At 42.6% G+C, this 25,206-nt stretch overlaps 1 protein-coding gene across 2 annotated transcripts in view; it reads left to right on the forward strand.

The window, feature by feature from the left end:
- The window catches only part of POMT2 (protein O-mannosyltransferase 2), a 1,453,485-nt gene that overhangs the window by 263,433 nt on the left and 1,164,846 nt on the right, over window positions 1-25,206 (forward strand). The gene's annotated exons all lie outside the window — the stretch shown is intronic.

Below are 25,206 nucleotides of genomic sequence, written 5' to 3' on the forward strand. Positions count from 1 at the left end.
TGGGTGGGTAGGAGATAATCTAGAAATTCATGCCCCTTCTTCACTTGCCATAGAAGGCATTTAACCTGACCTACTGGCCAATTAGGAAGGCAGTTAGGAGCTTACAAAAAATATAGTTGAGTTTGAGGTTCTGCAAGTTCTATTAGTTGTCATCTTGGTTTCTCAAAAACATTGCTGCATGAGACAGTAGCACCTGTGCTACCTACAAATATCATTCCAGAATTCGTAGTCTTTGTAAATCTCATAGCTCTTTTTTTCTTGAAAGGGGAATGGATTCTTTCTTAAGGCAGATTTATACTTCAGATAAAAAAATGCAAGTGTGAGTATGTATATATGTTGTATGTATATATGTTGTATGGGCAGTGCAGTGGTGCAGCAATTAACGTTGTTGCCTCACAGCAAGTAGTTCTCTGGTTCGATTCTCAGCTGGGTTGCCTTCTGTGTGGTGTCTGCATGTCCTCCCTGTGTTTGCGTGGGTTTCCTTCGGGTACTCTGGTTTCTTCCCACATTCCAAAGACATGCATCTGGAGCATTTCTCCCCAGGCCTACGCTGAAAATAGACTCTGTCCTAGTCAGATTTTCCCGGTCAACAAATGTTAAATATAAATAAAATATAAATATATGGAAAATTCTCATGAGTATGATACTTGAAGTATCTTGCACTGTAAAGATTAACGAATAAGTTTTGTGAGATGCAGTTGCCGCTCATCACAAGACTGAGTCGTCGTCCCCCCACGGATATTGGCTAAAATTTTATCCACCACTTTGAAGTCTTTTTTTAGGCAATGTTGAAATGACAAAACTGCCAACATAGCAAAAGAAAAAAAAATCAAAGCAACCTTAAGGTGTTACTGCTCAAGGTTAGGAGCCTAAATAAAAGCTCCTCACTCTGGAGAATGTAGACAATTTGTGCTGTTACCAAGACTTAGTTTAAAGCTGCAGAACGTACTGTGGCAGTGGAAGGCTACAGTGTCTTCCACACATTAAACCAACAGCAGCACAGAAAGGGGCAAAAGGTGGAGATGTCTCAATCTGCGTTAGTGGCAAATACAACTCTAGGTTGTTTAAACTTGATAATGCTGTGCAGCTCATCCACATCCACGTCTCCATAGACAAGGTTCCTTACCACGTCCTGACAGCTACAGGTCGCCCTCTACATCCCTCGAAGCTCGGAACTCTTACCTAGTCCTACTAGAGGTGTTCACCATTCAACCAAATACCCTATTCATGAGAAACTTTAACTACCCGTCTATAGATTGGGAAACCTACATTGCCTGTAACTCAGGTGCAATGTTTTCTAGACTTTATCAACACAAGCACCCTTGACCAGATAGTGCATTCTCCAACCAGTTTAGCAAACTTATTGGACCCAGTAAGCAAATTGCATCCTATTGAGTAACAGTTTGTCAAAAATTCTTGGCTCCCCCAAACCCTGAGAACACAACTGCCTGTGCAGAATTGTTTACAGAAACCCTATACAAACATGTAAATGGCTGCATTGAGGCTGCCATACTTACCAGAAGTAAGCCCAAGTCAAAAACAACAAACCACACCAGTGGAATGCTTACCTTAACAGGCTATATAACAAAAGAAAAATGTTATGGGCAAAATCAGAAAGAGCAACTCTTACATAGACAAGAGCTATCTGATTCAACTAAACAAGAAACTTAGAGGTCTGATAAAGGTCAGCAAGGCCAATTACAAGGTCAGGATAACCTCCCAGGCTGAGGACAATCACAAGGCCTTTTTTCAACTATGTCAGGAACCTTAAAGGTAATACCCAGCAGTGTGTAGAACTGGTGGTAAATGGCACAACCTTCATTGACCAGAGTGACATAGCAAATTTACTGGCTGATAAGTATAACTCTGAATTCACCCCCTCAACATCCTCCTGTGAAATCCCTTTTAGCATATCCCCCCAGCTATCAACAGGGAGCAAGTCCTGGAGGCACTTGCAAAGGCCAAAAACACTACTTCATTGTGCCGCATCAATATTCCTGATTGCTTTCTAAGTAGCCTATAATGTGACCTAGCAGGGCCACTTGAGGCGCTGTTCAACTACAGCCCCAAACAGATTATGTGCCAGGTGAGTGGCGAGCCACAAGAGTCATCCCTCTTCATAAGGGTGGACCATTAACTGAACCCAGGAACTATACAGATCCATCAGTCTGACAAGTCTAATATGCAAAGCCATTGAACAAATTATTATGGAAATGATCAAGGACATTGGCACCCTACAGACACTGGACCCATCCCAGTTTGGCTTTAAGGGAAGGTCATAGGATTATAGGGGGTTACTAGGCTATTGGCCTTGAGGCCCTTGAAAGCCAAGCCAAGAGTTGGCCCATGTTTAGACAAATCAGCACCTGATGCCCCTGTCCAGCAGGGACATGGGTGGAATCCCATGGGTATATTTTCTGTGTCCCGTCCAGTTATCCAGGTTGTGCTTAAAAAGGGGTAAAGAGGTACTTTGCTTGATGTGGAGATGGAGTCTATTCCATAGATGGGGGAGTTTCTAGGACACAAATCTGTCCCGCAAACAAGTCTTGTTGAAGTCACAGACCAGGTTGAGGCTGAGCACGCAGGTTATTCGAGTGAAGCTTGACTTGCGGATGTGCAGCAATCTCGTCAAGGTGGAGTCCATGATCGCCTTGTATGCCAGACAGAGGTCACCTCTGAGGCGTCTGTATGAAACTGAGTAGTGGGATAGGGCTTTTAGCCTATCTTTTTATGGTAGATGTTTGAGGCCCTGGATTCTCGTCAAGGTGGAGTCCATGATCGCCTTGTATGCTAGACAGAGGTCACCTCTGAGGCGTCCGTATGAAACTGAATAGAGGGATAGGGCTTTTAGCCTATCTTTTTATGGTAGATATTTGAGGCCCTGGATTCTCCTGGTGAGGAACCTCTGTGGTCTCTCCAGCTGCTGCATGTGCTTTGCGAGGTACATGCTGAAAGGAGCATTGTACTCAATAATGAGCCTTATAAGAGAAGAATACAGGGATGTTTTGACCTCCTTGTCCCTGGTGAGATACCTTTACTTAACCTACTAGACTTCTTCAAGAAGGTCACCATGGCTACAATTAGCTGTGATTAAAATAAAAAAAAAAAAAATTAAATAAAATACAGACTTCATACAAACAGAGCTGCTCACTCACCACAGCAGTTACCCAGCAATTATATATAGACCCCTTACCCAGCAATTATATATAGTTTTTTTGTCTGCATACATCTCCAGTGTCCAACTGTAGATTAAAAAAAAAATAGACTTCAGTGCTTTTCTTGGAACTCCATTCCACATAAACAGAGTTGCTCAACAGCCAAAGTATTATGTTAGCCCTGTGAAAACTGTCTAATCCCCATTGCCCGCATCTGATTGCCTTCTTTGATTATAAAAAAACAAAACAAAAAAAACTACTCACCTCATGCTGATGCTCGTTGCCCTGTTTGCCATGACATGCGTCACATTATTGCTCTTTCTACCCACTACCACATATAATCTACAGGCTTGAGATGGCAATCAGTAGAAAGACAGCAGATTTAGTTAGTCAGGTGTGTCACACCTCCCCCGTAGGGCACTATAGCTCCATTTGCTTGACAGCTTTCAAGGACTGTCTTGTAGTAAAAAAAAAATAGTTATAGGAATGCTAATGTATGCTTACCAACATCCCTGGATGTGGCAGTGAATTTGCTTGTGTGAGCTTTGTATTGAATAGCACTTTATGCACTCTCCATAGTTTTTTTTATGAATGGATTGTCTTATGGGCATTTTTTTTTGTATCATTTCTCATAATTTTTAATGCATTCTTTTAAAATGTTAGCTACGTTCTTTTTAACACATTTATTAAGTTATCACTGGAGCCATGAGTACATATACATTAATAAGAAAGAAAACAAACCATGTTAACAATCTTCATTTTCATGCATTATACGTTGCATGCATGCTTTATTTCTTTTTAACAATGATTCACTCCAACATGGCATAAATTGTTCAGTTCTTGCCTTCCCTTAAATCTCTCCTGAACATTATTTTGCCTGTATTCCAACAAATTATATTTATTTCTATGTAATCTTGTCCTTCCCTTTCTATAGATCATATCTCCAGTTCATTTATCTCCTTTCCTGTATTAAGTGTTTCAGTTGCAACTGGTTTAGATTTTGATGTCCATGTTTTAGTAGTTGTTTTTGACAGCCAAGAGCAATAAACTCAGTATGGCCTTATTTATGTCTGAGCAATTCAGATCCTGTGTCAGAGCTCAAAATAATTTTTTCCTTAGTTACCTCCATTTGCTTCCCCAACATTTCTGGTAGGGTACCCTGTGCAGAATTTTTATTAAAGTCTGCCAGCTTGTTACACTCCCAAAACATTCCCATTTACCTCTTTTTCCTGTCACACCTAAAGCATTTTCTTATCTACCTGAGGAAATATTCTCTGTCTGCTTGGGGTATAAAAATAACTATGCAAACGCTTCCTAGCAAAAGTCCTAAACCTTTTGGACCTTGTTGCATATTTTGGAGCCATGCAGAAGTTCTCCCATTGTTCCTTTGTAAGTTGCCTTTCTAGTATCTCTCCCCAATCTTTTTTAATTTCTTCTGATTACTAATCATGCTGTGTTTTACATGCCTTTCTAATCATCACTTTTTTAACAGCAGCTTCTTTTCTAGATGCAACTAAATACTCTTAAAAGTACTTGTCTTTCTCATAGCACTCCCTTAAACATTTCTGTTTGTATATTCTCTGATGTCAATCCTTGGTAGTGAAGGCAGTCTCCAACCTGCTGTCCAGACTTGAGAGAGCAGTCTCCAGCCTGCTGTCCAGACTTGAGAGAGCAGTCTCCAGCCTGCTGTCCAGACTTGAGAGAGCAGTCTCCAGCCTGCTGTCCAGACTTGACAGAGCAGTCTCCAGCCTGCTGTCCAGCCATGAGAGAGCAGTCTCCAGCCTGCTGTCCAGATTTGAGAGAGCAGTCTCCAGCCTGCAGTCCAGACTTGAGAGAGCAGTCTCCAGCCTGCTGTCCAGACTTGAGAGAGCAGTCTCCAGCCTGCTGTCCAGACTTGAGAGAGCAATCTCCAGCCTGCTGTCCAGACTTGAGAGAGCAGTCTCCAGCCTGCTCTCCAGACTTGAGAGAGCAGTCTCCAGCCTGCTGTCCAGACTTGAGAGAGCAGTCTCCAGCCTGCTGTCCAGACTTGAGAGAGCAGTCTCCAGCCTGCTGTCCAGACTTGAGAGAGCAGTCTCCAGCCTGCTGTCCAGACTTGAGAGAGCAGTCTCCAGCCTGCTGTCCAGACTTGAGAGAGCAGTCTCCAGCCTGCTGTCCAGACTTGAGAGAGCAGTCTCCAGCCTGCTGTCCAGACTTGAGAGAGCAGTCTCCAGCCTGCTGTCCAGACTCTCCAGCCTGCTGTCCAGACTCTCCAGCCTGCTCTCCAGACTTGAGAGAGCAGTCTCCAGCCTGCTCTCCAGACTTGAGAGAGCAGTCTCCAGCCTGCTGTCCAGACTTGAGAGAGCAGTCTCCAGCCTGCTCTCCAGACTTGAAAGAGCAGTCTCCAGCCTGCTCTCCAGACTTGAGAGAGCAGTCTCCAGCCTGCTCTCCAGACTTGAGAGAGCAGTCTCCAGCCTGCTCTCCAGACTTGAGAGAGCAGTCTCCAGCCTGCTCTCCAGACTTGAGAGAGCAGTCTCCAGCCTGCTCTCCAGACTTGAGAGAGCAGTCTCCAGCCTGCTCTCCAGACTTGGGAGAGCAGTCTCCAGCCTGCTCTCCAGACTTGGGAGAGCAGTCTCCAGCCTGCTCTCCAGACTTGGGAGAGCAGTCTCCAGCCTGCTCTCCAGACTTGGGAGAGCAGTCTCCAGCCTGCTCTCCAGACTTGAGAGAGCAGTCTCCAGCCTGCTCTCCAGACTTGAGAGAGCAGTCTCCAGCCTGCTCTCCAGACTTGAGAGAGCAGTCTCCAGCCTGCTCTCCAGACTTGAGAGAGCAGTCTCCAGCCTGCTCTCCAGACTTGAGAGAGCAGTCTCCAGCCTGCTCTCCAGACTTGGGAGAGCAGTCTCCAGCCTGCTCTCCAGACTTGGGAGAGCAGTCTCCAGCCTGCTCTCCAGACTTGGGAGAGCAGTCTCCAGCCTGCTCTCCAGACTTGGGAGAGCAGTCTCCAGCCTGCTCTCCAGACTTGGGAGAGCAGTCTCCAGCCTGCTCTCCAGACTTGAGAGAGCAGTCTCCAGCCTGCTCTCCAGACTTGAGAGAGCAGTCTCCAGCCTGCTCTCCAGACTTGAGAGAGCAGTCTCCAGCCTGCTCTCCAGACTTGAGAGAGCAGTCTCCAGCCTGCTCTCCAGACTTGAGAGAGCAGTCTCCAGCCTGCTCTCCAGACTTGAGAGAGCAGTCTCCAGCCTGCTCTCCAGACTTGAGAGAGCAGTCTCCAGCCTGCTCTCCAGACTTGAGAGAGCAGTCTCCAGCCTGCTCTCCAGACTTGAGTGAGCAGTCTCCAGCCTGCTCTCCAGACTTGAGAGAGCAGTCTCCAGCCTGCTCTCCAGACTTGAGAGAGCAGTCTCCAGCCTGCTCTCCAGACTTGAGAGAGCAGTCTCCAGCCTGCTCTCCAGACTTGAGAGAGCAGTCTCCAGCCTGCTCTCCAGACTTGAGAGAGCAGTCTCCAGCCTGCTCTCCAGACTTGAGAGAGCAGTCTCCAGCCTGCTCTCCAGACTTGAGAGAGCAGTCTCCAGCCTGCTCTCCAGACTTGAGAGAGCAGTCTCCAGCCTGCTCTCCAGACTTGAGAGAGCAGTCTCCAGCCTGCTCTCCAGACTTTTGTCTGGCCTCATCCCACTAGAACTACCCTTCCCTCTTTAACTGTTTGCTCCGAATATCCTGGCTTTTCTGCTGATCCTCTTAAGCAAACCCCAGCTCCTTTCCTCCCACCCTCCATACCCAGACTTGCAGTCACGCCCAGTGGTGAAATCTCCCTTCTGTATTTCCATGCCAGCCTAGTTGCTAGAATGTTGTTTGCCACTCCATGAATGCAACATTCAGTATGGTAGTTATTCTCCTCAGTGGACCTGCACAGCAAATAACACTCTTTCCATATTTTTCAAACTTTCTCCTTGCTTCATTACCATTACCCTTCACTTTGACCTACAAATTCTTGTGTTATGTATATGAGGCTTAACTGCTGCAGAATATCCATTCAAATCAGGTAATCTTAAACCACCTTGTTCTATTTTGGGGGATCAGCTTATCCCACTTAACTCTTGCCCCTTTCCCTTCAAAATAAATTCCTTCAACTCTTAAGTATCATCACAACTTCTTTGGTTGATAAAAGTATTCCTTAATAGGTTCATAGGTATTTACTAGGCTAACGACCACAAGGGCCTTTTTAAGCCATGCTTCTCAAATCTCTGATAAGTTCTGATGCTCTTAAGTGTAAGCCAGGGTTTGGGAGATGAAACATTTACAAGCAAGGGCTTGGGAGATGAACTATTTACAGGTTGCTTGTGTCCATTAGAGACATAGGTGCCAAATCTTAGATGTATTTCCTGTTCCCCATCCATTTGTCCAAGTGGCACTTGAATTGGGTTAGGGAGGAACTCTGCTTCACATGGATGGGGAGCCTGTTCCATAGATGGGGTAGTCTCTGGGTTACATATCTGTCTCTCCAGCAAGTCCTGTTTATATCACAGGCAAGGTTTAAGTCTTTAGAATGGGCAATTCTGGTGCTGTTTGTTTTGTGGATATGCAGGAGGTCCATCTGAGTGTGCTCTGACAATGCCCTTATACCAGGCATAGATCTCCAGTCAAAAACCTGTAGGAGACCGAATACAAGGATAGGGCCTTGATGTGGTCTGCATAGGACATTTTACTTGCACCCTGTATTATTTTAGTAATGAACCTCTGTAGACCTCCAGTTGTTGGATATGCCTGGTTGGGTATATACCAAAGGGGGGGGGGGTATTGTACTCAATCATAGGTCTGGTGATTGCTGAATACAGTGGAACTATGACTTCTTTGGACTTAGATGCCATACCTTTGTTTATAAGTTGTGCAACATATAATGATTTCTTCACTACTATAGACATGTGATGGTCAAATGTTTGATTACTGTCTATTTATGTCCCTAAGTCCCTGACGACTGCGTCAACTCTAAGGTGTGTGTTGTGAATATGATAGTTACCAGGGGTGGATGACTTCCCAAAGGATACTGTCATGCTGCCAGTCCAGCTATTTGGAATTTTGTAAATAATTCTATGTCATTTGTCAATATTGATAGTCTTTATACAGAACTGTATGTTATGTACTGAGCTTCAAGAGTGTAACCACAGCATACCCTGCTGAAACATAGAAGATTAACTTGCAAAACGTAAGAATAGTTGAGGTTAAGTTACTTTATAGTTGGGCCATAAACAAGAGATGTTATCTCTCAGCTTCAATGCAGAAGCAGACACAATGTCTAGAGCTAGACATTTTTCTATTGTCTTGAAAGAAAAGTAATTGCTAGGCTTAAAATGTAAAGTGTTTTATTGAAATATGACTTCCAAGATCTGGCAAACATCTGAGAGATATGTATCTTTAACACAGAGATGTTAAAATTTTATTAGTTTCTGTTTTAGCCTGGGAACTGAAGTCAGGTGACAAAAAGTGATGTCACCCAGGCTAACCAGCAGTAAAATGTGATATCAATTTAAGAACTCTCTCAGAGAGAGACTGTGCATTTTGTATTTTGTCTTGGACCTAGCAAGAACATCCATTCAACATAATTATCACTTCTGACTGTTGTTCTGTAAGTAAGATTTAGGGCATAGTATCTCTCTTTGATATAGATAGGAATATAATAAAGATTTGTTTAGATGTTTTCTGCATTTATTTGAGACTGTCCCGCAATGTTGTTTTAAAATATTTCCTATGATTTTGAATTCTGAAGTAACTGTGTTGATTGCCTGAGTATTGTCTTGTTCTTTTATTATTTTTATTAAATATATTTAAACTATCTTTGTGGCTAATATTTGTGAGACATATTTAAGTTCGTAGAGTACTGGCCTATGTATTTGGTGGCACTGTACAGGCCACTCCTAATAACCTGGCGCTTGGTCAGAACTATCATTTGGATTAATAGTAACATTAAACAGTAGGATTGGACGGGTTCCTATTAAATGATCGAAGACGCATTATTTCAAATGCGTCTTGATCAAACTTGAAAGCATGAAAAGGCAAAATAGTGAAACGGCATATAAGCAAAATCTTTCCCTGGGAAAGAAATGTAATGTTTTAAATTTTTTTTTTTTTTTTTTAGTGGAACAGCGATTTTTTTTCCCCTGTTCTAAGCGTTCGAGATTATAAGCTATCACTTACATGGGTTTCATAAATCATCGTTCGCTTTTTTAAGAGTTCGATGATTTAACATAGACCCGGATTGGACACCCTTTGTAAGGGCAGCTGATAAGGGTGGCTTGTGGCAGCTGGAACTACCTTATAGTTTGGGCAAAAGGGGGCATAGCTAGTAAACCTGTGCCAGCCTTTCCCGTGTGTGAGTGTGAGAGTGTGCGCGAGTGTGAGAGTGTGCGCGAGTGAGTGTGTGCGCATGTGCGAGTGAATGTGTGTGTGTGCGCGCGAGTGTGGATCAATCAAATGTCAAATTTGTTTGTGTCGGCTACCTGAGCAGGGGCACAAAACACTAATTGGACAGAGAGGGTGCTGGAGGTCTTAGTTTCACCACTCGGCTGAGATCTCAACCCTATAAGCTGTGCCAGTGGGGAGTCTTATTGGGGATCTGGAAAGAGGGAGAAATCAGCCCCAGACTGGCTGTGATCTCTGTGTGATCTTAAGGGAAATTGTACTTTACTGTGTGTGTACTTGTTTTCTTCCCAGTGTGTACGTCCCCTAGTTGTTGCCAGTGGTGAGGATTGAGGCTCCATGATTACTGGGCCAGTGCAGGGGCATCACAGATACTATTAAGCATTTCTTGGCATTTAGTTTTAGTCCATGGCTCTGACACCAGTTGTTTGTCTGTGTCAATCTCTCCTGGAGAACATTTGTGTCAGTGTGGGATTCAGTGATTGCTCCTAATTTGCAATCATCGCAGGTTTAGTCAGCCAGAGACCACTGATGTAGGCCTTGACTTCAAAGAAGTAACTGCCAAAAAGAAGCAGTCCAAGGACTGATCCCTGAGGGACTCGACTTGTGACTGGCCTCTTTGTAGAGGTGGACTCCCCAATTGTAATGTCCTGGGTCCTGTCTGTGAGCCAGTTGGCTATCCACTGGGTGACATACGAGTTTGTACCTACCCTGCTGAGTTTGTCAACAATGCCCGAGTGAGGTATTGTGTCATATGGCTTGACCAGGTCAAGGTAGGCAGTGTGAACCATTTTTCCCCTCATCTGTTGCTTTGGTTACCTTTTCAAAGAAGTCCACCAGGTTGACTAGGCATGATCTGCCCTTGATGAAACCAAACTGGGTTGAGTCCAGTGTCTGGAAGTTTACTATATCTTTATTGATCATTTCATGATAATTCTTTCCATGGCTTTATATATAAGACTAGTGAGACTTATGGTTCTGTAGTTTCCAGGGTCTGTGTATGGCCCACCTTTGTGCAGAGGGATGACTGTTGTTCCCCATTCGTGAGGCACAAAGCCTGTTTGGAGGCTGCAGTTAAATAGTAATTCCAGAGGCCCTGATAGGGTCATGTTTCATTCTCTTTAGAAGGCATCCAGGGGTATTTCTGGGCCCATTGATGCAGTGTTTTTGGTCTTAGAGAGAGCAAAAAGGACCTTTTCCCTAGTGATTATATTTGATGGTATTTCTTGAGTGAAGGTTGAAGGGGAAAGGGGGGTAAATTTGCAGCCAAATTTATCAGCCAGGAGGTTTGGTATATTGTCTGGCGTTTTTAATTTCTCCAAATCTTTTGGGTTTCTAATACCATGATGGGAATAGACCCCATTCCTAAGTCAAAGTATGATTAAAGTTCATGAAATTAGTATTGTTTCAATCTTTGATGTCAGCCAAAAGTGCTTTTCGCAGCACCCGCAATGTGCCCAGTAATGACTCCTCCTGCAATTCATATGGATTTATGTCTATTGGTAACATATATAAATACTGTTGTAGATTCTTTTTTATAAGACCCATTGCTCCTGCTACTATTGGAACTGTCTGGGTATCTTTCTTGCTCTCATTTCTGCCTGCAAATTCTGATATTTTATGACTTTGTCTCTCTCTGTACACAAGACACTGTAGTCACTGGGTGTAGCGATTTCAGTGATCAGTGCTACTTTTGTCTTCTTTTTATGGACCACAATATCTGATTTTCTAGCATCAATCATTTAAACTGTTGGTAATGGATGATCCCATGTGATATAAACTTAATCATTTTCTATGATGCTTTGTGGCTCATGCTTTCAGTGTTTTTCAGCCACTTCAGTACCATAATGTTTGCACAATCCCCAATGCAACAATCTTGCCACATTATTATGCCTTTCAATACAGTCCTTCTGCCATTAGTATGTCACAACCAGCAACGAGGTGTGTGACTGTTTCCAATTTGATTTTACAAAATCTGCATTTGTCTGTTTCTCTCACATGTTTAGTGGACTTTGTAAACCAATGTGTATGCAGCCCACTATCTTGGGCCACCAATATTAACCTTTCATCTATTGATTTGAATTTGCCTCCCCTTAACCATTGCTGCATTTGTTCCTGATCAACATGAGGTTCTTCCAGAAGTTTTCTATATTTGTAACTATATTTATGAATTTTCCACATTTGCACATTTCTGGCTCAGTATAGGTTGCTCCATTTACAATGAGCTCAGCACACAATTGTGTATTGACTGTGAGGTTGCAGACATAGCTAAGGAATGTTTTGTGGTTGTCCTTGGCCTAGGAGGCCAAACATACCTCAAATTTGGCTTTGGTAGATTTTATTTGTCCTCTGAGTTGTTTTAGTTTGATGAGAGTGCTTTTGTCCTGCTGGGTGCTACACCTCCTAATTTTTGCCAGGATTTTCTTCCTTCTGTTATACAGCCTATTGATTTTGTGATTCCAGCAGGGTGGCTTGTTTTTTGAGTTAGTTCTGTACTTCTTCCTGATGGGTACAGTTGCCTCTATGCAGCTATTAACATGCATGTACAGAGTTTCTGTGAACAGTTCTGCATAGGCAGCAGTGTACGCAGGGTTTATTGGGGCTTGAAATTTTGCTAGGTTATCATGTAATCACAGGAGGGTTAGCCTTAGAGTAGTTCCTGAATATTCCAGGTTTAGCTGAGCATCCAGGTTTTCTTTTTACTTCAAAGGAGACCATTTTGTGGTCTGACCTTAACAGGAAAGACATTACAGTAGGGGGGTGTGCAGCACTCTTCCATATTAGTGAGCACCAGATCCAGTATGGTTGCACCCCTGGTTGGTGTATTGACTATATCTGGTCCAGGGAGTTTGTGTTTACAAAATCCAGGAATCTCTGTGCCACTGTGTTTGGTGTCGTATAGGATTCATATTCCTGACCTGAATATAAAATTAAAGGGACTAAAAACATTTTCACTGTTTGTATCTTAGTATTCATAATCAAGAGCTTCCAGTTTCTCACTTTTTATATTCTCCTTTGTTTAGTTTCTTCTTGCATATCCTTAGCTACCATAAAATAACCCTTTTTAATCCATATACCTAAATACCTCATCTTATTGTGTCTTCATAAATATGATTATTAATGAACTGTTTCATGTGTGGGTTCGCAGTTTACCACTGTAGCTTTTGTTTTATCTTTATTAATTTTATATCTTGTAAAGACTTGAAATTGTTTCAAAATGTTCCACAATACCAAAATGTCCTTTTTTGGATTTGTCAAGTACAAAATATCATCTGCAAATAAAATAAAGTTAACTTTTCTTTATTGCCATGCCAGTTATATCCTTGAATTTCCAGGTCCCTTATTTTGTTTACCATTGGTTCTAAATATAAAGCAAGTAACAAATGAGAAAGAGGACAGGCTAGTCTTATTACTTTATTCAAATGCAGCTTGTCAGAGGGGAACCCTCTCACCCAAATTCTTGCCTCCAACTCTTCATATATCCTGCTAATTAACCCTATTATACTGTCAGGGAATTGCAAATATTTCTATTTCCCTACTCAAAAAGTCCTAGCTGACTCTATCAAATGCTTTCTGTGCAACAAGACCCACAAGCAGTAGCATTATTTGTTCTCTTAATGTTGCCAAATGTTTGCCTCCCCTCCACAAAACCATATTGATCCATATCGCTCAATTGTGGCAACACCTTTGCCATTCTCATAGTTAGTATATACAAAGCACTTTATATTCATAGTTTAAAACTGAAAAGGGTCTACATGAAGCAGGGTCTGATGGATATTTATTCCTTTTGGGTAATTCAGCCACCATAGCTTTCTTCCAAGATACTGGTTTTAGCTCCCTTTCAAAATACTGATCTGATGCTATCCATGTCATTATTCATCACGAATGATTCTTGATCAGACCTCTGATCCGAGCCAGGAACTGATGTACAGATCCAGAGCTCAAGCTCCTCCCCTTCCGATAATCCCCTGCTGACCTTTACCCCTCTGATCTCGTTTGCTGCTGAGCCCGTAGGATGTGATCTGAGCTCAAGCTTCTGCAGTTTAGATAAGTGTATACATTTTGCTTCCTTTTAGTTCTTTCTTATCTTTTAGTTAGTTGGTGTAGTCTAGCCTAGTTTACCTCCCCTCCCATAGCTATTTTTATAACTTAGTGTTAGTTATTTTCTACCCATTCCTCAGTAACTCTTTTTCCCAACCTTTCCCCTACCTCTTGTATATAAAAAAAAATTTCCCCTACATCTTGTATATATATATATATATATAAAAAAAAAAAAATGTTCTTTCCTCTTCTCGTGTGTGTGTGCTTGAAAGTATAGCTGCAAAAAACTCAGGTTTTAAACAATGCTACTCGTGTGGTTGGAAGATGCCCTATACCGATTCACACGAGGAGTGTTTTTACTGTTTGGGAGTGGACTGCGCTATTTGTGCCGCATTCAACCCCAGGACTCTTATGGAGCACCGCAACAAATTACTTCTGAAGGGCTTGGCTCAGGGTGGTCCCCTTCCCTCGGACTCTCCCACCAAGCCCTCTCAGAGTCCTAGGAAGAAAACTCCCCCTCCTTCGAAAGGATCTCCTCCTTCCTCCAAAAAGCCCAGGCTGTCGGATTGCAGATCCCCGGATCCGAGTCCAGCCTCTATGGTTTCGGATCTGGCTTTTCCACTCAGAGAGGCTTGGATCATCCTCTCGGATCTGAGGTCTCGGCACCGTAGAGACCTTCAAATCCAATTTGGTGCAAGCCTTATCTGGATCTGATCTAATTGTCGGATCGGTCTGTGCCACTCAAGCCATTAGATCTGACCAGACCTTCCGATCCAGATATCTTATTGGAGCCGAGAGCTCCCCTTCCACATCCTTCAGGAGATTGGATCCGATTCATGTGAGCTGGTCCCCATCTCGGGACCTTAGAACTATCAGATCCAAGGCAGGATCACCAGCCAGGTCCGGCCATTCATCTGCATCCTCCAGATCCTCCAGAAATTTATTATCCTCTGATATGGCTAGGATGATGAGATTCCTCAAGGCCCAAATCGAGTTGGGCTTGTTGTAGCTCCTTAGCTTCGATGGCCAAGGGCCCTTCCCCATCCACAGGACTCCACTCTCCTCTTCTGATCCATCTGGTTTCAGAACATCAGGACCAGAGCATTCCAAGTGAGAGGTCGACTGTGTCCGGTATACCTCCTTTCTTGACACTGTCAGGGTTCCTGACTGGCTCTGTTCCGCTACCCTCATCCACGTGAGGTTGCTCCAGGTTCTCTGGGAGTTTGTTCTGGACTGGAGCTTTCAGACTGTTTCCTTCCTTTGGGAGCTTCAACACTGGACAATTTGGGGCCAATATCATCGGGGGGGGGTTCTTCTTTCCCCCTGGCAGCGCCTTTCGTTGGGGAGGAGAGGGGGGCTTCATCCAGTCCGTATTCTTTCCGGGTGATAGAGAAGACCTTTTCCAGCTTGGCAGTCACCTCTCCTTCATCTCTAGGTCCTCCCCAGCCTCTCTCGGCTTTTGTCCTTCCACGGTCAGCCCCCCCCCCCACAAGTGCCTTCAGATGGTCCCTATCTTTTCCAAGTCTTACTCTGAGCCCACCATGGAAGAACCCCCTTGGAAGAGAACGTGCAAGAGGAGGCACTTGGACCCCCCCAGAGAGTCCCTCACAGAGGATATGGACATCAAGGAGGAGATGGGTCCCCCAGTCTTCTGTCTGAGGAGTCCTATGGGGACAGCCTCAAACTTCTCAAGCAGAATTGTGGTTGGTCTTCCCCCACCCCATCTTCAGAGGAATCCATGTTCTTGAAGGCCTTCGGGGTGGGCTCATATTCTACCTGGGTGTCGTCCCCTCCCCAACAAGCTGGTCGATCTTATTGCCGACAGGGCTTGGAGGAAGCCAGATACAATGGAACCAGTCCCTAAAAAGCCAACAAATTCCTCAGTCCTCCCAAGGATAAGGCCTTTCGGAGTAAGGGCGTCCCTGTCGATGCCATTGTGGTGGTTGCCATGACTAAGAAGCTGGAGGAGCAGAGCTCCTTTGTCTATCCCCCAAACAGAGAGTCTCGGGCAATTGACCGCTTTGGAAAGCGCGTGTTTGCCTCAACTCACTTGGACTGAGAGCAACTAACTACATGGCACACTTTACCCTAGTTTCTGAGGGATTTAGTGTCTGAACTCACCTCCTCACTTAGAGTTACTGCCTCAGGAGAGTCTTAAACTGGTCTCTCCTAACTTGTCTGCTCTGACTTCTTTGGCTAATGCTTCAATGAGGTTAATCTCCAGTGCGGCAGAGGCTACCTCTCAAGTGTCTGGCACAGGCATTGCCATTAGAAGGCATGTCTGGCTTCGCCTTTGCGGGTTCGCGGAATCCTTTAAGTCGTCTTTTACTACTCCCTAATGTTCTTTTTCTAAGGCTTAGAGGGGTAGTAAGAAAGTTTGGTTCTGCAGGACTCAGTCCTCCTTCCAGGATGCTCCACAAGAATCCTCTTCTGCAAGCCGAGGTAGGGGATTCAGTGGTAGACATCTTCCCAGAGGCAGAGGGAGTCCACAGAATCAGGGCTCCATGGAACCTCTTCTTGGAGAAGCCCTTTCCCCTTCCTGTCCTGGAGGCAGTCGAGGGTCGATTCTCTCTACACCCACTAGTCTGGACAAGTCTCAACTCTGATCAGTGGGTGTTAAAGATTAATTCCAGGGGTTACTTCATCCCCTTCTTTCAGCCCTCCTGGTTCTAAAATCTCTTCCATAAGTTCCACCCTGCCAAAGAGAGTTGGCTTATCTCAAGGTTCAAGACCTTCTTCAAAAAAGAGCCATTCAAGAGGTCCCAACAGAAAAATGAGGGTCCAGAACTTTGGTGCCAAAAAAGACCAGGGACCTGTGTACAATTTTGGACCTCAACCAACTAAATCTATCGGTCAAGAAGTCCAAGTTCACGATGGTCACTGTCCAGTCCATTTTGCCTGTTTGCACAAAGATGATTGGATGTACTCAGTGGATCTCAAGGACGCATACGATTATATCAAGATTGATAGGTGCTTCAGGAGACACCTTCACTTTAGGTTAGGGGCCAGTCACTACCAGTTATGAACCCTTTCGTTTGGACTCACTACAGCCCCCAGGTGTTTACCAAATGGAGGTCACTTGTGGCAGCTTATCTGTGGTTACAGGGATTCCAGGTCTTCCCGTACCTTGATGATTGGCTCTTCACGGCTCCCACAGGGCATCGACTATTAATGGCCACCCAGTTACACCCTCAACCTTTTTCAGAATCTAGGCATCACAGTCAGTGTGCCCAAATCCAATCTTTCTCTATGCCAAAACTTAGAGTTCATCAGGGTCCAATTGGACACCGTATCGGAAACTGCAGCACTACCATTATGCAGGGTCTAGCTCATTTGAGATCAGGTGTCTCGCTTGGTGGGTCTAGATCGCCCATCAAGTCATCTGATTCTGTAAGTATTAAGTTCGATGGTGGCTACCATCCAGTTAGCACCCCTCGCCAAGTATCATATGTGGGTTCTTCACTGGACCCTGACAGTCCAGTGGTCCCCTTAGGTTCATCCCATGTCCATGACCACCAGGATGACTCAGGTGTGCAGAAATCACCTCACTTGGTGGCTTCAGTCTCAGGACCTAATTCTAGCCAGGCCATTTTGTATTCTCCCTCCCAAGACCACTGTGATCACGGACTCCTCCCTGTTGGGGTGGGGGGGTGGGGCATTTTCAGGGCAGGACAGTTCAAGGCATGTGGTCCCCCACAAGAGACCAAATTGCACATAAATATCCTGGAGATGAGACCAATCCTTCTAAAGTTGCAAGCCTTTCAGGGGTGCCTCCTTCTGGGGACCATTACAACTCAGACAACATGGCAGTGGTCTGATACAGCAACAAGCAAGGCATAACACAGTCTTATCCTCTATGCAGAGAGGCCATGAGAGTGTGGGAATGGGCAATGTCCTCCAGACACTTTCCTCTTACAACTCACATCCCCTGCAATTCCAACGTGCTAGCCGACAAACTCAGCAGGTCTGTCTTGAGTCTCCACAAGTGGTCCTGAATCCATCAGTGGTAAGTCAGGTTTTCGACCAATGGGGTCAGCCATGCTGTGATCTCTCTGCCTCCCAGTCAACTACAAATGCAGCAATTATTTTGCGTTAATCTCTCCAGCGGGGGAGTCACTCAGGGACACTCTAATTCACAATTGGCTGCCAGGACTCTTCTCCGTTTACCCTCCCACTCTTCTCATTCCCAAATTCTTACAGAAAGCGCTGCCTGAAGACATCTCTCATCCTCATTGCCCTCTTTTGGCCTCATCAGGCATGGTTCTTCCTTCTTCAGTCTCATCTCAAGTATCCTCCCTTAATTTTTGATCCTGTTCCAGATCTCATTTCCCATCCCTGGGTGCTTCCACTTCCCAGTCTCCAGACTCTTTGGCTAACCACATGGTTTCTCCGGTTCCAGTAATCTTTTTGCAGTCCAGGCTTCCTTCCCTGGTGAGGAGCATCATCTTGGCATCTCAGAAGCCATTTATGAAGAAGGTCTATTCCAGTAAATGGAAGAAGTTTTCTATTTGCACCAGAAAGTATCATTTAGATCCTTTTTCATCCCCGATTCCTGATATTTTACTGTTTTTGTCTTCTCTCTTTCAGGATGGGGCTAGTTTTTCTACGATTAAGCTCCAGTTGGCTGCCATTTCTAATTTCCATTTGAATGAGGAGGCTACTTTCTCTTCTAAATTGTGAGAAGCATTTAAGAAAGGAGTTTTTCTTCTTAGGCCTCCTATCAAAGATCCTCCCCTACCATGGGGTTTGACCTTGGTGCTGCAGTCTTTGACACAAAAGCCCTTCAAACCGGCCACTTCTTGTGATTTTAAATTCCTGTCTTGGAAGACAGCATTTTTAGTGGCCATTACCTCTGCCAAGAGAGTCTCAGAGCTGCAGGCTTTAAGCATTAGACCCCCCTTTCATAGTCTTTCACAAGGACAGGGTGGCCCTTAGAACAAATCCTTAATTTTTCCAAAAGTGGCTTCAGAAGCTAACGTCAACCATTCAGTACAACTACCTATGTTCTTCCTAATTATTTTAACAAAGGAGAATATATCTTGCATTATTTGGATGTTCATAGGCAGTTACGTTTCTGTCTGAAAAGGAATGAGGAATTTCAGAAGTCAGACATGCTTTTTGTGGCCTTTTCTCAAAACAGAAAGGGTTTCACAGTTTCCAAAGCAACTGTTTCCAGATGGATGGCTAACTGTATTTCCTACATTTATGATAGCAGGCATGTGGAGCTATCCATACCAGTTAAGACCCCCCCATACTAGGTCTGTAGCTACCTCTTCAGCATTTTTGGCTAAACTTTCCTTGGATGAGATTTGTGCTTCTGCTACTTGTTATAATCGTCACACCTTTGTTTCACATTACAAGTTGGACTTGGTGTCTAGAAACAGGGCTTCCTTTAGTCCCTCCGTGCTCTGGCATATCCTTCCTTGGGGCCACCCAGGGTTCATAGTAGCTGGGGTTTCTGACCCATTCGTGATGAATAATGACACAGATAACACAGATTCCAAGTTATGGTAGGATCATAGGTTCATAGATTAGTACTAGGCTAACTGCCCGTGTGAGCCATTTTAAACCTAGCAAATTATCCCTTATGAGACTCAAACCCTGCACCTTGTGTTTGTAAGGCAAACACCTTAACCATTAGGCCACCCCCCCAGAGGGTAAGTACATAACTCTTTTTAAAATCTTCCAGATTTTCATCACTTTCTTCTCTCAGAACTTACAAATGTCACAGGAAGAGCATCTGTTCCTGGAGCCATCCTTGTCACTTGATTACATTGTCACCATTTTTATCTCATTTCTTCCTGTCCTTGCTATTAAATGTTGAGCATCATCTTCCTCCAATGTTAGCATAATTAAAGTCTTCCATAAATGTTTCCATTTGTACCTTTTCTCACTTTCCATATTCCACTGGTTTGTACAAAATTTTCATAAAATGTTTAAAAAACTCATATAACATCTCTATAGGTGTATCCCCAAGTTTTCAAACCCTTTCTAATTTCTATTGTGCTAAACATTTTGTGCTCTGAATTTGATTAACCTATTGCTTAAATTCTGTAATTTAAAAAGATGAGCAGAAAAGTGCCAATGTTTAGTTTCAATACCCTTCATTTTCGTCATAGTTTTTATTGATGGATAATCTGAAAGAGTTATTGGATGTGTGTCAAAGCTCTGACATACAAGCTTTTATAAAACAGAACTGTGCCATTTTTGGTAGAAACTATTGCACCTTGGGGAATGATGTGTACATTCTGTCGGAGTTCCTACTACTGAATTCACATACCAAATATTTTCGTATTTTTATTCAGAAACCCTCTTTTGTTTTGTGTTCCCTTCTAGGTCCCCCATAATACATCCTCTGTGCTTGAAAATCAAGTACCAGTCCTCACTCATAAATAATATTCCCTGCTGAAAGTTGATTATTCTCCCAAAATGCTGTCATCCTCTACTACAGATTTGTTTTTATTTGCTGTAGTGACACAATATATTGTTTTGATTAACCTGCTGATTTTCTTTTTCACACAGGCAAATTTCCATTTATGCAAAAGTAATCAGACTGTATTAAGAAGTTAAAATTAATCAACATTACACTTCACATGTATTGCTATATGTCATATAACCTAAGCAACATTGCATAAATTCCTGCCCCTTTTTTAAACAAGGAACATCTTTATTAAGCATGTTGCAGTATTTGCATGTTGAAGTATTATACATGTGAGGCAGAGCACCTCGCTGGCCTTGTTCAAGAGGAATCTTGACCAATGGATGGGAGATCGCAGATATACCCCAGGGATTACTTCAGTGTCACTGCTTGACAGAGGCACAGCAAAATAATAGGCATAGTTTTCTTCAAACTAAAGGGGTGGCGAAAGCCACATAACTATGGGCTAGGCTTATAAATGCCCTTGGGCAGATAGCCTAGTATGAACCTATGAACCTAAGCCATTCTTACGACATAAGCAGTCATACATTTATATCAATGAGAACAAACCACACTGACAGAATCCTAGTTGCAAACATTCTACATTGCAAACCATACTGACACACTCCCAGTTGCAAATGTTATGCATCACTTATAATCAACCCAATCATTTCAGTCAAACATTACATAGCTCATTTAAGTCCTGCCTTTTAAATCTCATTTCTCCCCTGTATGTACTATTCCCACAGTTCCCATTTTTCCTATGTAGTTCTACAGATCTCAGTTCCAGTTGTTTTATCTCTGTTACTATATTCACTACTTCTAATATAGTTAGTTTAGGTTTTGATTTCCATTTTCTAGTAATTGCTTTTTTTGGCAGCCATCATCAAGCAAGACCTTGCCATGTCTAGGCAATTCCGATTCTGTATCATAGCTCAGAAAAATCATCTCCCTTGTCACACCTATCCGCCCATCCAGCATCTTTGACAGTGAATCCCGCAGGGAATCCTTAAAGTCTGCCAACCCACCACAATCCCAAAAAATATGTTCCCAAGAACCTCTTTCTTCCCTGTCACACCTCCAACATTTGCTGTCTACACGAGGAAAAATTCTGTGGAGTCTACTTGGGAAATAAAATATCTATGTAAACATTTCCAAGCAAAAATCCTAAATATTCTAGATTTTATTGTATATTTGGGAGACATACATATATCCTCCCATTGTTTCTTTGTGAATTGGTTATCCAATCTCTCTTCCCAATCATTTCTAACCTTCTCTGATTGATTCTTGTAGTTATCATGCAATATTTTATATACTTTACTAATTATTCCTTGTTTAATGGCAGCCCCTGTTCTAGATTCTACTAAAAATTCTTCCAGTGCTTGTCTTTCATTTAGGACCTCTCTGTTTCTTTCTCTTTGCCTATACTCTGATATCAGTTCTTGATAGGGAAGGCAATCTCTAACCTGCAGTCCAAATAAATTATTGTCCTCTTCCCAGTATAATACCTTTCCCTCTCTAGTTATTTGCTCCCAATAACTTGGTTCCTTTGCCAGTTTTCTCCAATAAATTCCAGCCCCCTCTTGCCTATTGTCTGTATCCCTAATTGCAGTCATTCCTATCGGCAGAATCTCCTTTCTCCATTCATCTGTTGGCTTAGTTCTTGGAATACTTTCTGTTACTATATGAATAGATTATTCTGTATGATTATTGTTATTCTCCTTAAAGGCCTGCATCTAAAATCCCAGTCTCTCCTTGTTTCATGAGCTTCCCCCATATTTCAACATCATCCCTTTCCACTTTGAATGATAGTTTTCTGCTTGTGCTATGTATAGGAGCCTTAACTGTATAGCTCTGAAATACCCCTTCAAATTGGCTAATCCCACCCCACCCTGTTCTATTGGAAGAATCTGCTTATTCCACTTGACTCTTGCCATTTTCCCCTCCCAGATAAAGTCCTTCAGCTCTTTATTAATTGCCATCCACAACTTCTCCTCTGGTTGATAAAAATATGTCTGACGAGTGTAAGACTAAAGGGACTAAAAAGATTTTGACCGCTTTTATCTTACTATCGATATCCATATAACAAAGCTTCCATTTTCTCAGTTTTTGTATTATCTTTTGTTTAGTCTCTTTCCACATTTCCTTAACTGCCACACCAGAATTATTTTTAATCCTTAATCCTAAAAACATGTTTATTGTCCCCATAAATACTGATATTGCTGAACCATTTCATGTGTGGGTACATAATTTATGCCTTTTGCCTTTGCTTTAGCTTCATTAATTTTGTATCCGAAAAAGATGTGAAACTGTCTCAAAATGTACCACAACACTGTAATGTCTGTTTCTGGTTTTGTCAGGTATAAAACAATATAATCTGCAAATATAGCCAGCTTTTCTTGACTGCCATACCAATTATATCCTTGAATTTCTGAGTCCCCTATTTTCTTTGCCAGTGGTTCTAAATATAATGCAAATAACAAAGAGGAAGGCACCCATGCCTGGTTCCTTTGCCAAAACAGCAGTTATCAGAGAGGATCCCATTACCTGCTGATTTTATAACCAGGCTTTTCTGCAAAGATATGTATATACCAGCTACTCCTCAGTTTCAAAGGAGTTATATAATAAATACAAATACAAAAGTCATTATCAGCAGTTTTCTCAACAATAACACTATAAAGGAAAACAACCTAATTGTGTTTCATTCTGAGGAGAAGGCAGATATAACCTGAAACCTTCCAAATAGCTGCAGCCTTCTCTAGGGGATATGTTTTATTTAAACACTGGCATCTGTATTAAATAATACATCACAGACGCATTCAGAACTCATGCGTGGTGCTGTGGCAGTCTCGAGACAACTAGCCACTGTCATTAGAAAACTGAACACTTGAGAGCTGCCTAGTACCGAGGTTGCACTTCCTTTCTCGATGTCAAATCATATATTTTGTTTTGCATTGTAGTAGTATACCCAGATGTCCTTGGAACAGGGATCCCCCATTTTCATGTACCAGTCACCATACTGTACTTTTGAATTCTGGTGGGGTGTTGCACCTCTCCAACACCTGTGGGATATATCCTAAAGCATTTTAAGTAGTCTAACAGGTATATAAAATAGTTTTGTACACACTTCCCCCCCAAATGTTCTAAATTTATGGAGCTCTGTTGAGTGTCTACTGCTATTGCAAATTTCTCTTCTAGAATCTTGCATATCTTTATTTTAGATTTAGGGAGCCATTTATCTTTTACTAAGGCCTTATCAAATCTACTGATTATTCTGTCAGTGAAGAGTATCTCATCCCTCACCACTAAGATGTTATTGACTACTCCTGGGTGAGGTTTATTTTTCCTCTTCACTTCCTTGTCATACCTAGTAGAATGTTGTAAAGCCCCCTTATACATAATTTGTAATAGCACACTAATATTTAATTTTTCTCCTTTAGCTCAACCCGGGAATTATTATTGTGCCTCTCAGCTGTTCCTAAGTGTAAGCTCTTCTATTTATGGTTCCAATTTATCAAACTTCCAGCTGTTGACTGAAAAGGTGTTACCCATTGTTCCTGTAGGCCAGAGGTCAAATTTCTACTCACGGTAGCATCTATGTCTTAGTGTCTTTGTTACACTCATGTTCATTGCTACTAAATCGGTTGCCTGAAAAGTTTTGCCCACTATAGGTCTCCAGAATGATTACTTTTTCACTAAAAGTCTATTTCCCCAACCCCCTACCCCCAATGACATCAACATTGTCTTCCATCTAGCTGATTAAGTTTCACCCTGGAGGTGGTAGTATAGTTTACATTGCATCTACAAAATTTTCTTACAGCTGTGGAATGCCTCTGTCCCTTCCCCTCACCCAGTCATCTAGCGGACAAACTATTTCCTTCCAGGTAACCCTTGGATGTCTATCATCCCATACAGAGATCATTACCTTTTTCTTTAAATGTTCCCAAAAGTTAACCACTGGATTATACAGGAATATGTTCATAGGTTCATATCATATCAAATCTAATTAACACCTCCCAAAAGTAATCCCGAAGCACATGATCAAATGCCTTCTCTGCATCAAGTTCTAACAGGGCTAACTTCTGTCCTTTCTGCCTCTTTGTGTCAAGTTTGTTTTCATGATGTTATCAAAGGTTTGTCTATTCCATATAAGTTCACATTGATCTGTTATACTTGGGGCAGTTCTGGAAAGAGTCTATACTATGGTTGCCATGAAAACCTTATAGTTATGGTTCGTATTGAGGTGAGTCTGTAAGATCCCAGCAAGCTTGGGTCTTTCCCCTTTTTACAGATTAATGCTATAACTGCTTTTTCCATGACTGTTATCTGTTTACCTGTAGAAATCTTGTTAAATAAGTTCTGCCATATAGGTACTATCTGCTAGAATTTTTCCTAACACTCTGTAGGAATAAACCCTACTTCTGGGGTTTTCCCTGTTACCCACTTGGATAACTGCGCCACTGTTCCTTCCTTCATAATAAGCTTACCCAACTCTTTTTTTTTTTTTTCTGTTCATTCAGTAATCTCTTAAACATTATTCCTTCCACGAATCTTTAGGTCTCCTGTTTCCAGTTCTCTTTTGCTTTTTGTTTGGTGTACAGATGTTGAAATAATTGTCTGAGTTTACATTGTTTTTGTCCCTCTAATTGTTTCCCTACTACAAGAGTCTTTTAGTTTACAAATACTCTGTTCTACTTTCTGTTGCTGCAACCTGGTTGCCTAGATCTTTTGCTGCCATGAGGAATTTGTCAAAAGATTGTCTCAACATTGTCTGTTTTAAAAAGATATCTTTCTGTATTTGTTCAAGTCATTTCTGTTTTAAGCCCTTCCTGTCTTCTTCCCTTGATTGCAAGGTAGCGTATTCCTAAAACTGTAGATCCTTTATCTTCAGCAGTTTAGATCTCTCTCTAAGGTCCTTTTCTCTTTCCATTTTTCCCCTTCAGTCTCTGATGTTAGTCTCTTTATCTAGCCTTTCTTCCTTCCTTTCCCAGTCATAAAAAGCATTCTGGTCATTTTCCCTGATATCTTGTAGCACTGACATTATTTTCTTGTGCATCCTTTCCCTTTGCTTGTTATTTAACCACTTCAACTTCAATCTCCAGTGTTGCTGATCCTTTTTTTGCTTCTAAACCCACTTCCAGCTCCACCGAAGAATGATCAGTTGGGGGGAGCAGTACATAAACTAATTCTGAATCCCTTTTTTTTTCGACCACA

This window comes from Protopterus annectens, chromosome 6.part0 (genome assembly GCF_019279795.1).
Source record: "Protopterus annectens isolate FY-2018-M chromosome 6.part0, PAN1.0, whole genome shotgun sequence".
Taxonomy (NCBI): domain Eukaryota; kingdom Metazoa; phylum Chordata; order Ceratodontiformes; family Protopteridae; genus Protopterus; species Protopterus annectens.